Here is a 13,609-nt window from a genome sequence, read left to right on the forward strand (position 1 = left end):
ATCATTACCCGACCAAGGGGACGGGGTTTATTGACAATTTAAACTTTTTTTTCGGTCTTCTGGCCGATTGTTTATATGAATCATCCGACATTTTTGTCGGATTTTCCAATTTGCACTTCCTTTGAATTTTTGCATTTCATAAATTTTTCTAAGTATAGCCTGTCTTTTTGTACCAAAACAAGCGTCAAACGAGATGTTTAACCAAAGTAGCAACCGCTTGTTGGGTTACAAGAGGTAGCATAATTGTTTCACTAACCTAAATAGGAATAGTGGCCGAATGCCGTCTATTTATCAAAAGAACAGGCGGCTCCGTTCGTACCTTTTAGGTTCCATTTAGGTTATTCAGGTCGAGCGACTATGAGTTAACCTTTGGGATTAATCAATCTTTGTCTTCTTAGTTTGAGTAAATAGAAGAAGTAGACGGTCGTTAGCCGCATGTTGTTTCCTCACAAGTGCTAAGCTTTAGACTTAGCTTTTTACTCAATTAGCTGCTAAGTGTGGAACTTAGCTTATATCCTCAAATTTTTCCAACTGTGTTGCCCCTGAGCAAAAATAGTCGGCATCTGACTTAGATATTATAGTTTACCGCATGATTTTAGAACAGTCGGTAGTCTTTGTTATCTTGGTCTCATTTGATCAGTTCACAAAGCAATGTGCCACCCAAATGGGAGATGCTCTCTGCGACGAATTCACCTGGATGGATGTCGCCAGAAGCCTATTCATGTTAGGGACAGACGTAATGTTTTATAAATTAAAAATATCCGGCCATAGGCCTCATTTCGATCGTCAGGCCATAGGCGTGACTTAGATCATCCGACCATAGGCCTCATTTGTTCTGAGTGGAACAACTCATAGCTGCTAAGTTTGTTAGACTTAACTTTTTTCATGTTGGAGTAGTAGGAAAATAATAAAAAGGTCGTCTACTTATTAGGCAGGCGTCCCTCCCCTGGGGGGATGCTTACAAATACAAAGTATTGAAAACAAATAGCAACTTTTATTGATGTGGTTTCATTTACAAAAAATTTACAAGTCTCAAAAGTAGTACTTTTTCAAGTTGTCTACATTCCAAATTCTGGCTAGCTGTCTGCCGTCTGGTGTTTCCAGGCGGTAGGTGCCGCCTCTTACTTCTTCATAGATTCGGTAGGGGCCTTCCCAATTGGGAATCAGCTTTCCCTGCTCATTGGCCCTACCGGTCGCCTCCATTTTTCGCAACACAAAGTCCCCTACTTTCAAGGCCCGCTTGTGCACTCTTTTATTGTAGGCTCTCGTCATTCTCAGAAGGTAGATCTCATGGCGCAAGGCAGCATTGCTCCTGCGTTCTTGGAGTGAGTCTAGTGCTAGCCGCATGGCCTCCTAGTTAGCCTCCTCATCATATAACATAACTCGAAGAGTCGGCTCATAGTGCTCAATAGGCAAAACAGCTTCTGCCCCATAAACCATGAGAAATGGAGTTTCACTAATCGCCCCTTTTTCAGTCGTCCTGATGGCCCACAGAACATGCAGTTGCTCGTCACCCCATAGGCCGCTAGCTCTTTCAATTTTCTTTTTGATGTCATCAGAAATTAACTTGTTGAAGGCTTTAACCTGGCCGTTTGCTTAGGGACGGTCGACTGATGCAAAACAGTGAGAGATCCCTTGGTCTCCCAACCAGTTCGTGAGAGCAGGTGTCTCAAATTGAGGACCATTGTCAAAGACCATAGACATGGGTACCCCATACTGAGTGATGACATTTCTCCAGATGAAGGAGATAACATCTTTTGTTTTAATGCCTTTGACTGCCTCTGCCTCTACCCATTTGGTGAAGTAATCAACAACAACCAAAATATACCTCTGTCCGCCTATAGCAGGTGTATACGGACCTAGAATGTCCATGCCCCATTTGGCGAATGGTACTGGGCTATGGATGGCCATCAGATAAGTGGTCGGAAGGTGTATGAGCTTGCCAAACCTTTGACACCTGTCACATTTTTTTCACCATCTCCATGGCGTCTGCTTAGGGTAGGCTAGAAGTAACCTTGCCGCCTGACTCTCTTAGCTAGGGTCCTGCCGCCTATGTGGGAGGCGCATAAGCCCGAATGCAAGTCTTCTAAGACATCTCGTCCCTTGTATGGAGTAACACATTTCAGAAAAGGTAGGAGATAGCCTTTCTTGAAAAGCTCTCCATTATGGATTTCAAAATTGGTCGCACGCTTTTTCATTGAGTCCATCTCTAGGTAGGTATCTGGCAAGGTGTCGTCTGTTAAGTAAGCCCGGATGTCGTCCATCCAGGTTGAGCCTCGGTCTAGTATTCCAATGGGATCTTCTTCAATACTTCTTTTTTCCATAACTTCCCAAAAGACTAGACCTGGTCAAGTATGGCTCGGCCCCGACCCGGCCCGATTTTAGGCAGGTTTTGGGTAGAATTTTTCGGCTCGAAATCAGGTTGGGCCCGGCCCGATTTTTTTTTGGCAGGTTTGGGAATGCGTTTTTATGCATATTTAGTTGATTTTTTAGGCCCGGCCCGAAAATGGCCCAAAAAGCCCGCACGACCCGACCATTTTGGGCGGGTTTGGGCACAAAAATTCCGGCCCGAGAAGTGGACAAAATTTTTAGCTCCGGCCCGGCCAATGATCACCTCTACAAAAGACAGACTTAGGTGTATCACAATAGGCGGATGATGCAAGTTTGGAGAGAGCATCCGCCTAAATGTTCTCGAATCTGGGCACCTGACATAGATAAAATTCATCAAGTGTCCCAGCCACTTCTTTGACCGCCTGTAAGTACTTGATCATAGCCAGATGTGTGGCTTCATAGTCACCATGGTATTGGCTAACAATCAATTGTGAATCAGAACAAGCGTCCACTTTCCTTGCCCCAGCCGCCTTACACATGCGGATGCTGGCTAGTAGGGCTTCATATTCTGCCTCATTATTTGAGGCTTGGAACTTGAAACGTAGTGCATACTCATACTTGTCTCCTTCAGGAGACTGACATATGACGCCTGCACCACAACTGTTCAGGGTGGAGCTCCCGTCCATATATACCTTCAAAACTGTTCAAGGTTTTCAGGATCAGCGGCCTAGTCATTTCGACAATGAAGTCGGCTATCGCTTGTCCCTTTACTGCCTTTCTTGGTTCAAAGGAAATTTCAAGGCTTTGAATTTCAATCGCCCATTTGATCATTTGGCCGGATGATTCCCTGGTTGTCATTGGCCACTTGATTGGTTGGTCTGTGTAAACTACTACCGGATGTGCCAGGAAGTAAGGTTTTAACTTCTTGACTGCCATAAAGAGAGCAAGTCCAAAATTTTCAACCATGGGGTACCTCAGCTCTGCATTCCGTAGAACACGATTGATGAAATAGACCGGGAGCTGGGTGTCGCCTCTTTCAACAAGGAGAAAAGCACTGAGCGCATGGCTAGAGACGGCTAGGTAAATGTACAACACTTCCTTTGGCAAAGGACTAACTAGCCTTGGCAAAGAGTGCAAGTGTTGTTTCAAATTTGGAAAGGCCGCCTTTGCATCCGCCCCCCATTCAAACATTGTCTTCTTTTTAATAGCTTGGAAGAAATAGAGGCACTTATCGCCTGATCGACTGAGGAACCTCCAACCTGTTAGTTTTTGAACTTCTTTTACAGTGCGGGGCGACTGCATGTCTATGACCGCTTGTATTTTTTCTGGTTGGCCACTATCCCCCTTTGATCTATCATAAATCCTAGGAACTTCCCAAACTCAACACCAAAAACACACTTCTTGGGATTGAGCATGACCTTGTGCTGCCTGAGTGTAGCGAATGTTTCTCGGAGGTCTGTAAGATGATCCGTCTGTAGTTTGGATTTGACTATCATATCATCAATATACGCCTCCACATTCCTTCCAATTTGATTAATGAAAACTGTATTAATCATTCACTGGAAGGTAGCAAGCGCATTCTTCAAACCAAACGGCATCAGAGTATAACAGAATAACCCCTGATCAGTGACGAATGCCGTCTTCTCTTGATCTTTCTTCCACAAGGGTATCTGATGAAAGCCGGAATAGGCGTCCATAAAGCTCATCAAGGCATGGCCGGCTGTAGAGTCGACCAGACTGTCGATATTTGGAAGGGGATAGCTATCCTTCGGACATGCCTTGTTCAAGTCTGTGTAATCTACACACATGCGCCAGGGACCATTCGGCTTCTTTACGAGCACAACATTGGCAACCTAATCAGGGAAGTAACACTGCCGAATGAACCCAGCATCTAAAAGCTTTTTCACCTCGGCGGCTGCCGCCTGGCTTCTTTCTTCTCCATGGTTCCTCTTTTTTTGCCTTACCGGCTTCTTTTCAGGATCCACAGAAAGTTTGTGGACGGTTAGATCCGGACTAATGCCTGACATCTTGTCCACTTCAATGGCAAAGATGTCTTTGAACTCCTCCAATAGGATGTGCAGGTCTGCACCCAATTTAGCAAAAGCAGTCATCCCCACCTTAATAGTTAGTTCTGGACGAGTGTCATCCAGAACAATATCAATGTTCTCACCAGCCGCCTGGGGACGGAGTTCATCCGGCCATTCTCCGGTCAGTGATTGCTATTGCTTTTCTTTTTTCACGGCCACCAACTGGTCGACCTTTCTCTTTTTGCCGCCTGCTATGAAAGCAGGCGTTGCGTCCTTGATTTTGTCAAGGTCGTTAGTTTCTCCACTGGGGCCGGATACGACCACAGTGGGTTTGACGTCAGAGAGATAACACTCCCTAGCCGTCTTTTGGTCTCCCCGTAGGGAGCCGAATGTTCCATCATCCCTTTCAAACTTGAGAAGCATAAGGGAAGGAACGATAACAGCTTTGGATACATTTAGGGTGGGACGACCCAAAATCATGTTATAGGCGGTCAGCTCTTCAACAACTAAGAACCGGACCACCAAGTGGCGTCCCTCTCCCTTTTCTCCCAGCCGAATGGGTAAGTCTATTCGACCTACCGGATACACAACTCCGCCCCCAAATCCCACTATGGGATGAGAGACCTTGTGCATGCTCTCAGGCCAGTACTTGAGCTTGGTCAAGCACTTGTGGCTGATGAGATCAGAGGAACTGCCAGTGTCAATGAGGATTCGGCCAACCTTTTGGTTGGCCACTTTGCATTCGATGACAATGGGATCATCATGCGGCCTCCTGTCATTACCCCTGTCTCCCTCAGAGATGAAAACTTCAGGGAAAGTGTCCTTAGACGCCTGCCCCTCATCAACTGAGCTGACATCTAGCCGCCTAATGTAATCTTTGGTTCCTCGAATGGTTGGGCCGCCTCCAGCATAACCGCCTGCTATTGTATAGATCTGTTCTTCGTCAGTATCAGAACTATTAGCAAGTTGAGACTTTTTCTTGGACAATTGCCCAGGGTTAGTTTGCAGGGTAACCTCGGACCTTAGAATGTAAGACTTGAGTACCCCCTTATCAGCCAGATGGTCCAACAGCCGTTTTAGACTAAAGTAGTCGTTGGTGTCATGGCCTATATCCTCATGGAAGTGACAATATTTATTTTTGTTCCGATTTTTGGCGGAACCTTTCATAGCAGCCGACTTCTCAACAGATACCCAGTCTTTTATCTCCATGAGGATGGAGTAATAGTCTTTATTAAATTTGTACTTCGAGGAGTATGTTTTCGTTTCTTTCTTTTTCTTCTAGGACGGCTGTTCAGCAGTATTAGCCACCCAAACTTCTTATCTTTTCTTTTCCTCTTTCTTAGCCGGCTGTAATGACCGACTCTCTCTTTTGTCAGACTTCTTTGAGTCCGACTGTTTACTGATGTTGCAGAGCTCGGTCGCCTGTGTATAGGCATCCGCCTCCATCAATGCTTCTTGGAGAGTAGCAACCCTCTTCCTGACAAGGTCGAACTTAAAGGCCGACTCGTCTTTTCAGACCTTTGAAAAAGTCTGTATAGGACACCTCATCAGACAGTCCTTGAATCTGAATTTTCATCAGATTGAACCGCCTGATGTATGACCGAAGGCCCTCTTTCTCTCCCAACTAAATTGCACCCAAGTCAAGGCTTGTTTTTTTAGCATGGATGTTCATTGAGAAGCTAGACGCAAACAAGTAGGCAAGCTTCTTGAAATTATTGATGCAGCAGGCTGGCAGGTTGCCGAACCATTGTTGAGTAACGTCCTTTAATGTGGCCGGGAAGCATCTACACCATGCGACATCATCCAGCCCTTGAAGATACATAAGGTTGGTGTATGCCATAAGGTGATCTTCTAGATTGGTGGTACCGTCATAGGTACTTACCAATACATTTTTCACCTTGGCCGGCTGTGCGGCCTCAGTTATTTCCCTGGAGAACGCAGAGGGCTGTTCCCCAAATCTTAGCAGTCGGAGTTGCCAGTCCAAGGGTTGGACATTATGTGCCGCTAGCCCCCCGAAGAGGGTCGGCTACATGTAAGGTTGTCCATACGGCTGTTGAGGCGCATATGGGGCCGCATGGAGCATCTGAGGACTAGAGTTGGCGGACATGCCGCCTGTCTGGTTCTCTCGGTTTGATTGTGAATACCTCATTGAGGTATTCTGAAAGCTGTCTTGTAAGTTCGACGTTGAAGCCGACTATGACAGTTGCATGTTCTTCTTCTGCTGGATTAACATCCGGGCATCAGAATAAGTTTTCTTTGAACCATCCGATTGTACATGCCGGATGACCTTCCTCTTTCCTGGTTCAGGGAACCGGAGTTTAGCTAAATTAACAAGGGCCTCTGTCCCTCCCTTGGTTTAGGGTAAGGAGTGGCCTCTCGGTATTTAACCGGCTTATTCCTTCTAGAATGGGAGGGCTTCTTGGTCGATTGTTCCCTGGTGGAAACAACCGTCTACTTGTCAATCAGGTCCTTAATTTCCCCTTTGAAACTTGTCATGAGAGTCATGAGCTCGTTTCTGGTGATAGGGATGGAGCCTTCGGCCGCCTGGAGTTGACCGACCAGCTGGCCGGCTGGTTTGCTAGGGCCCGCCTATTTGTCAATCCATTCCCTCCTTTCAATGGGACGGATGCGCCTAGTTCTTAGGGACCCGTCAGGGGCCGTGTGCGTATCGACTTCATAGTCGTCATCTGTATCCTGGTCTGTATAGACCTGGACGTCGGCTATAGGTCATTTCTCATTAAGAGGCGGTACAGACTATGAAGCCATCTCAGAAGTATTCTCCCCACAGACGGCGCCAAATGTTTCGGGGTTTTTTATGCGTCCTGCGAGAGAGTTACCACACCAAGACTGGCCTCTAGACGCCTGTACCTGCAAAACAACGGAGACTCTTGTGGGTGGGAGTTTCGCCTCCGACGATCAAGTTAGAACGTGTTCGGATGTAAAAAGAGCGGAAAGTAAAGGGGATCAGGCTTCTCTTAGGAGAGGAGTGATCATCCGGCTATATGAGATAACCTCGAAATCCAAGCCTTAGCTCTCAAGTAGTGCAATTAAAGCTGGAGTTAATGCTCAACAATTAATGTACACGTGTGTTTGATATTTTCTGAATGATGTTCCTTAGGGGGAACATCTCCCTTTTTTAGGGTCTCGTAATGCGTTACCAGTACTAGTTTCATAGGCTTGATTAGGAATTTGGGCCGTCAAAGGCCACTTTCCTAATTGGCAATCTGTCTGCCACATGTCGTGGTCTGATTGGTCCACCTTGGACCTCTCGCGAGGTAACACGTGACGGACTCTGGTTGGTCCACGTGGATGACACATGGCAGAATTTAATTGGTCCACGTGGCGGGAAAAAATCCCCTAATCAATAACAATAATAATAACAACAACAATAATAATAATACAAATATTAATAACAATAACAATAATAATAGTGACAAGAACAATAATTATAACAATAATAATAAATTAATATATAATAATAATAATAATAATAATGATAAATTAAAATAACGTTGAGTTAGATCTTACAACAACGCTTCGATTGCTTTCCGCTAATTGATTTCCCAAACTTATAATTTTTGTTTTATTAATTTTTATAATTGAGAGTATTAGAGAAATAAAGATTATATGAGTTTTTTTTTTTTTTTGTTTGAGAAGTAGAGATTATAAGAGAGTAGGAATTACAGAATAAGAGATTTGAGAATAGATAAGTTGATGAATTGTGGAAAAAAATGGAGGAAGAAGTGAAGTATTTGTAGGAAAAATGATGAATTAGCCGTTAGAGTGGTTGTTGGAATATAGCCGTTAATATGGTTGTTACAATATAGCCGTTTATGGCTGTTGGAAGCTGCAGAAAGTAGCCATTATGCACGGACCGTGCCATGTTGGGTCGTGCCTAACCGGGTCGCGTGCCGGCCTGCGAGCCAAACAATCGTGCCGCCTACCGTGCCCGTGCCGAGTTTTCAAAATTTTATTCACGGTCCACTGCTGGGCCACCGTGCCACCACCGTGCCGTGCTCGTGCTGCCTGCGGGCCGGCACGGCCCATTCCCATCTCTAAGTACAGACACAACCACGATGCCCACGAGTAACTCATAAGCTGAGTTATTGCCTTTTACTCTATCTTCTCAAATTTCAGTATTTACAAATTTTAGATGTAATAAATTCAGATAAGTTAAGTCAACTTCAGAAAAAATAAATTCTAATAAGAGTTACTCAAGTTTAAATTACAAATAAAATAAGTTTTAATAAGGTGTAATAAGTTCAAATTAGTTTATGTAATTAAGTTTAGGCAAATTCGAATAAGATAAGTTTAGATAAATGAATATTAGGTGGATAGAAATAGAACCCTCCTTTTATAAGATGATTTATTATTTATTTCTTTTATTTTATTTTAAGAAAAAGTGAGTGTAAAATAATGGATGAAGTAAGAAAGTACGGTACTATAGTTTGATTAATTTTCGTCTTTTCAGAGGACTAAATACAACGTACATCTAGTAAAATAAATAAATAAATAAATAAATAAATATTACGTACATATAAAGATATACTATATTTTACTGATTAATTATAATACTCGAGATTATATTTGTGATTTAACGTTATTGATTTTTAGCTATTAAAACTTATTTTGATTGAACTAATTTTTGTTGGACTCAAATTGTTTGTACTGAATTATATAATTTTTTTACTAAATATTATTTAAATACGATGGAGTGAATAGAGCCTTATAATGTAGCTACTTCGTAGGATGTTAAATATATTTTAAATATCTATAATACTTGTGCATTGTAAATTGAATTTGTACCAAAAAGGTATATATGGAGTATGGACTATAATGCAGAACTCATTGGACAATTAATTTCCAAGCGGATAGTTTTTTACTTGTGATTTAAAACTTTTATTATAGTATTTTTTTTATAATTATTATCGGTCTTAATAATGCCGCGAAATCATATGTTATGATACATATAGTGTGTGTTGGTGTTATTGTTTTCTTTTAGCTAGCATTTCAAATTACAATTGTTAAATGTTACTCCCTTCGTTTCATAATATTAGTTTCATTTACGTATATCGATATAAATCTTTGATTGTAAATATCTTTGATTTCACACTAGCAAAAATATAAAAATTAGATATTAATAAAGTAATCATCGAGACGAATAAAACTAGATCTCATATGAATATGTTTGTTATAAAAATTCTAGCGTAATCGTCGACTATAGACAACAACGACTACAGACGACTACACTAAAAGATTAAATCTGAACCGTTGATATATTAGTTGTCTAATCCTAGCCACTCAATCCAACACCTAAGCTACAAAGTCATCAAGAGATTGTTTGGTTAATTTTTTTGATTTTTACGAGCATGAATATTTTTTTATTAAAATCCAAAAAAAAAAAGTTTAACAAATTTTAAATATTTCATCTTCAACCTAAATCATCTTTCACATTTTAACCTTTGTATGGATATGAATATCATATTCAACCTTTGTCATCTTCATCAAACATTCATCTTCAACAAAAACATGCATCCTCCAAAAATCTAAAAATAAAAAATTCATTTTAGTGTTGTTTGGTCAAATAATTAAGGAATAAATTATTTAAATGTAATTAGCTATAAGAAACGACATTATAAATAAAAAGAAATTAGAGTTAGTTTCATCTTCAATTTTCATTAGCAATAATGTTCAACTCAACCTTCATCAATGGGTTCTTATAAAAAAAAAATCTCCATTGCCAACCTTAACCTTTAACTATTTCAAAATTTATCATCGTCATCAATTATGTGAAATTAGAAAATTAAATTATAATCATCACATTAATGCCTACGTTTTTTTAGTCAATATAAATTGTAATATGACATCAGTTATATGTTTTAAGTCTAATCCTCCATTGATGAACATAAGTTATTAACGATCACGTAAATATAATCAGCAGTTATTTCCTTTTTTAAAAGAAAAGGCAATAAAAAATTTTGCCCATTAATTTTATTTTTGAAAAAAAAAACCCAAATAAATCGCAAATCATGGCGTGATCAGAGGATATCTTTTGGTCTCTAATTGGACTAATTCTCCACTATCTTTGCCTAGATAAGATCATGATATTTTATTACTAAGATTTTTTTATTAACTTCCTAAATCAAATTGGGTAATTTTCTTTATATTTTAAAAACACTTAACATATATTTTTTTTCTTCAAAAAAAAAAAAAAAAAAACATATAATTTTTATGGAAGGAGTTATTTTTTTTTTACTATTTTTGCATACATTAATACTTAATTACATGTACTTGAATTTTTTTTTTTTTTTTTTTTTTGAACCAATATATGGGAATATTCAAATATAAATTTTACATATTAGCTAATATATATATATAGGGTCGAGATCCGGTGAGAGCCACCCTTTATGTGAGAACCACCATCTATGTGAGAACCAATACCGGCCATTAGATTATATGAAATTCAACGGTTAAGATTAAAATACAAAGTTGCCATTCTCACGAGTCCCTTTCTCCTTTCTCTCTCTTCCTCTCCACTCTCGCGTTTTTCTCCTCTCCGTTCTCATCTCCTTTCTCTCTCCTCCTCTCCATTTTCTTCTCACGCATCTCTCCTCTCATCAACACAATAACCACCGGCCACAACAACCACGGTAACCCATCAAGCAGACCCCACCAAGCAACAACACCGACAACAAACCCACCGAGCAGCCCCCAACACAGCAAACCACCGAGCATCACCGACTCACCGAGCAAGTACCACCAAGCAACAACGCAATACCAACAACAACACCGACGAGGCGACACCCACCGAGCACCGCCAGCGTTTTTCAGATCTAATTTTATTTTAGGTAAGAATTTAGATCTAGTTTTATTTTTTTCAAATTTCATCTTTTATATGCATTTCTAAAATTCTGTCTATTTGGTAAAGGAAATTTGGAATCTTATGTTTCTAGGATTCCTTATTTTTAATTTTTCTTTTGGGTTTAAATTTGATGAAGGATAAGTTAGCATCTTCTTGTATTTTCTGCTATTTTACCAGTTATTTTTGGAAAAAATAAAATAAAATAAAAAAAGTGGGTGGCTAGCTTAAATTTCTTCCTTCTTCTACCCTTTATTTTATTTTTTTCATTTTACTCTTGTCCCTCTTTTTCTGAGCATTTATCTCTTCAAATTTTGAATAGTATTAATTTAATCATCCTTCTCTCTCCTACTTTAAGAGTTGAGATTGCTAGTAGTTTACTAAATAGTGGATGAGTTTGTTACATGTTCTTGGTTTTGGGTTAAAAGTAGGACATGTACTCTTACTGCTATGTTGTTGGCTTACCTCTGTGATCCCCATGAATTGGCTGATTAATGGTGGTGTAATGGACGACAAGACTAGTTTGCTTGGCGGCAGCGACAGTGGTGGTGGCGATGGTAAAGTGGTGGGTGATTGGTGGCCAAAATCGCGTCAAATAGCCGTATGATCCACCATTACTATTACCACTATATAGGTCAATGAAGTTGAGGAAATCATGGTGGAAGAAGCTTTTGGTTGCTTGGGTTGTATTTTGGATCATATTTTGTTTTGGGGTGTTTTAGTTTATGAGTCCATACGCTGTTGAAAAAAGTAAAGAAAGCCTTACTAGTATGTGTGATGAAAGGGCTAGGATGTTGCAAGATCAATTTAATGTTAGTATGAATCATATTCAAGCTATGTCCATATTAATTAATTTCTACTTTTCATCATGGCGAGTATCCATCTGCTATTGATCAGGTATAAATCTATTTGAATTCTATTTTTTTAGCTAATATTTGATGATTTTGTGTATTATGATAACTGAAAATGATATTTTTTTTTATGGGGTTGAGATGTAAATTTTACTCCTGAAATTTGTATCTCTGTTGTCAGCACTCAGCAGAGCTAATGTCCTGTGGATATTGTGTCCAATTTGTTGAATTTTATCTAAAACTGGTGAACTTGGAAGGGAAAACTTTTCTCTTATTAGGTAACCTGGATGAACACATAGAATGAGTACAAATTCTTCATATTGATTCATTACCGAATAGCTTGAAGTTAATTTATTTTTTAGTATATGATGCTAAAAATTAAAGTATTTCGGCGATTGGGATAATATCTGCCTAAAGAGTTTGGTATTGTTCTTGTAGAGTGGCTCACACTGCCTCAGAGCTATTTTTCTGTATTAGTTTGGATATGGTCTTTGTTTTGTCAGATTAAGTCTGATAGTATGCTACTTATAGAAAAAAAAAAAAAAAAAAAAAAAAGGTCTGATAGTATGCTCGTATGGTTTCATTGCTAGTATTAGACAATTAGTAGCTAACTAAGGGGAACATTGAACAAAGAACTTTTGCAAGATACACCGAAGAACTGCTTTCGAACGGCCTTTAACAAGTGGGGTGGCATATGTTGTGAAAGTGCTCCATTTAGAAAGAGAACAATTTGAGAAGCAGCATGGTTGGACTATTAAGAGGATGGATACTGTTGAACAAGAACATGTTCATAAGGAGGTTTTGCATGCCTGCAGTGTGGTTTCAAGATGTTCACCGGGGCTACTGCAATTCTTTGTTCATTTTATCAAATGAGCAAACAATTCTTTGTTGATTTATCAAATGAGCTGATTAAAAATTTATAACAAAGAAAATGATTTAAAACATATGATAAACCTATTAGCTCAAATGGTAGATCACTATGCAAATGTATAGCAGATGTACGTTCAATTCCTACATAGGTTATCTCTATAAACAAAATTAATTAAAAAAAAAAAAATCAAATTCATACTAAATTATATGAGCAAAAAAATGGTTTGAAATGATTTATAACTGTATAAACTTTGTTCTAATTAAACTCTCATACAAACTTGTGTCTCCACATTACATAAATGAACCTACGTTGGATTCGAACCCACATCTTTTTTGCACATGCACAATGCTCTACCCTTGAACTAGTAGGCTAACGTATTTAAAACATTCAAACACACTCACAACATAACATAAATTTGACAAAATGAGCAAGAATCATGAGCATTAAATAGTTTCTCATTTGACAAAGGAGCATTGAATTTTTGTTCATTTGTCAAATGAGCAAAAAATAATTGCTCATGTGACAAATGAGCAAAAAATTAATTGCTCATTTGACAAATTATTTGCTCATTTTTGACACATTAGTAAAGAATAAATATTAATTTTTGACAAAATGAGCCAAAATTATCTGCTCATTTGACAAATGAGCATTAAATAGTTTGCTCATTTGA

General features: G+C 39.4%; 1 long non-coding RNA gene across 1 annotated transcript; it reads left to right on the forward strand.

Moving 5' to 3' along the window:
- Positions 1-10,711: 10,711 nt before the first annotated feature.
- LOC110689820 lies at positions 10,712-12,171 on the forward strand. The gene is made up of 2 exons (XR_002504961.1): positions 10,712-11,206; positions 11,735-12,171. It is a non-coding gene; the product is annotated as an uncharacterized LOC110689820 (long non-coding RNA).
- Positions 12,172-13,609: the final 1,438 nt, after the last annotated feature.

This window comes from Chenopodium quinoa, unplaced genomic scaffold (assembly GCF_001683475.1).
Source record: "Chenopodium quinoa cultivar QQ74 unplaced genomic scaffold, ASM168347v1, whole genome shotgun sequence".
Classification (NCBI taxonomy): Eukaryota; Viridiplantae; Streptophyta; class Magnoliopsida; order Caryophyllales; family Amaranthaceae; genus Chenopodium; species Chenopodium quinoa.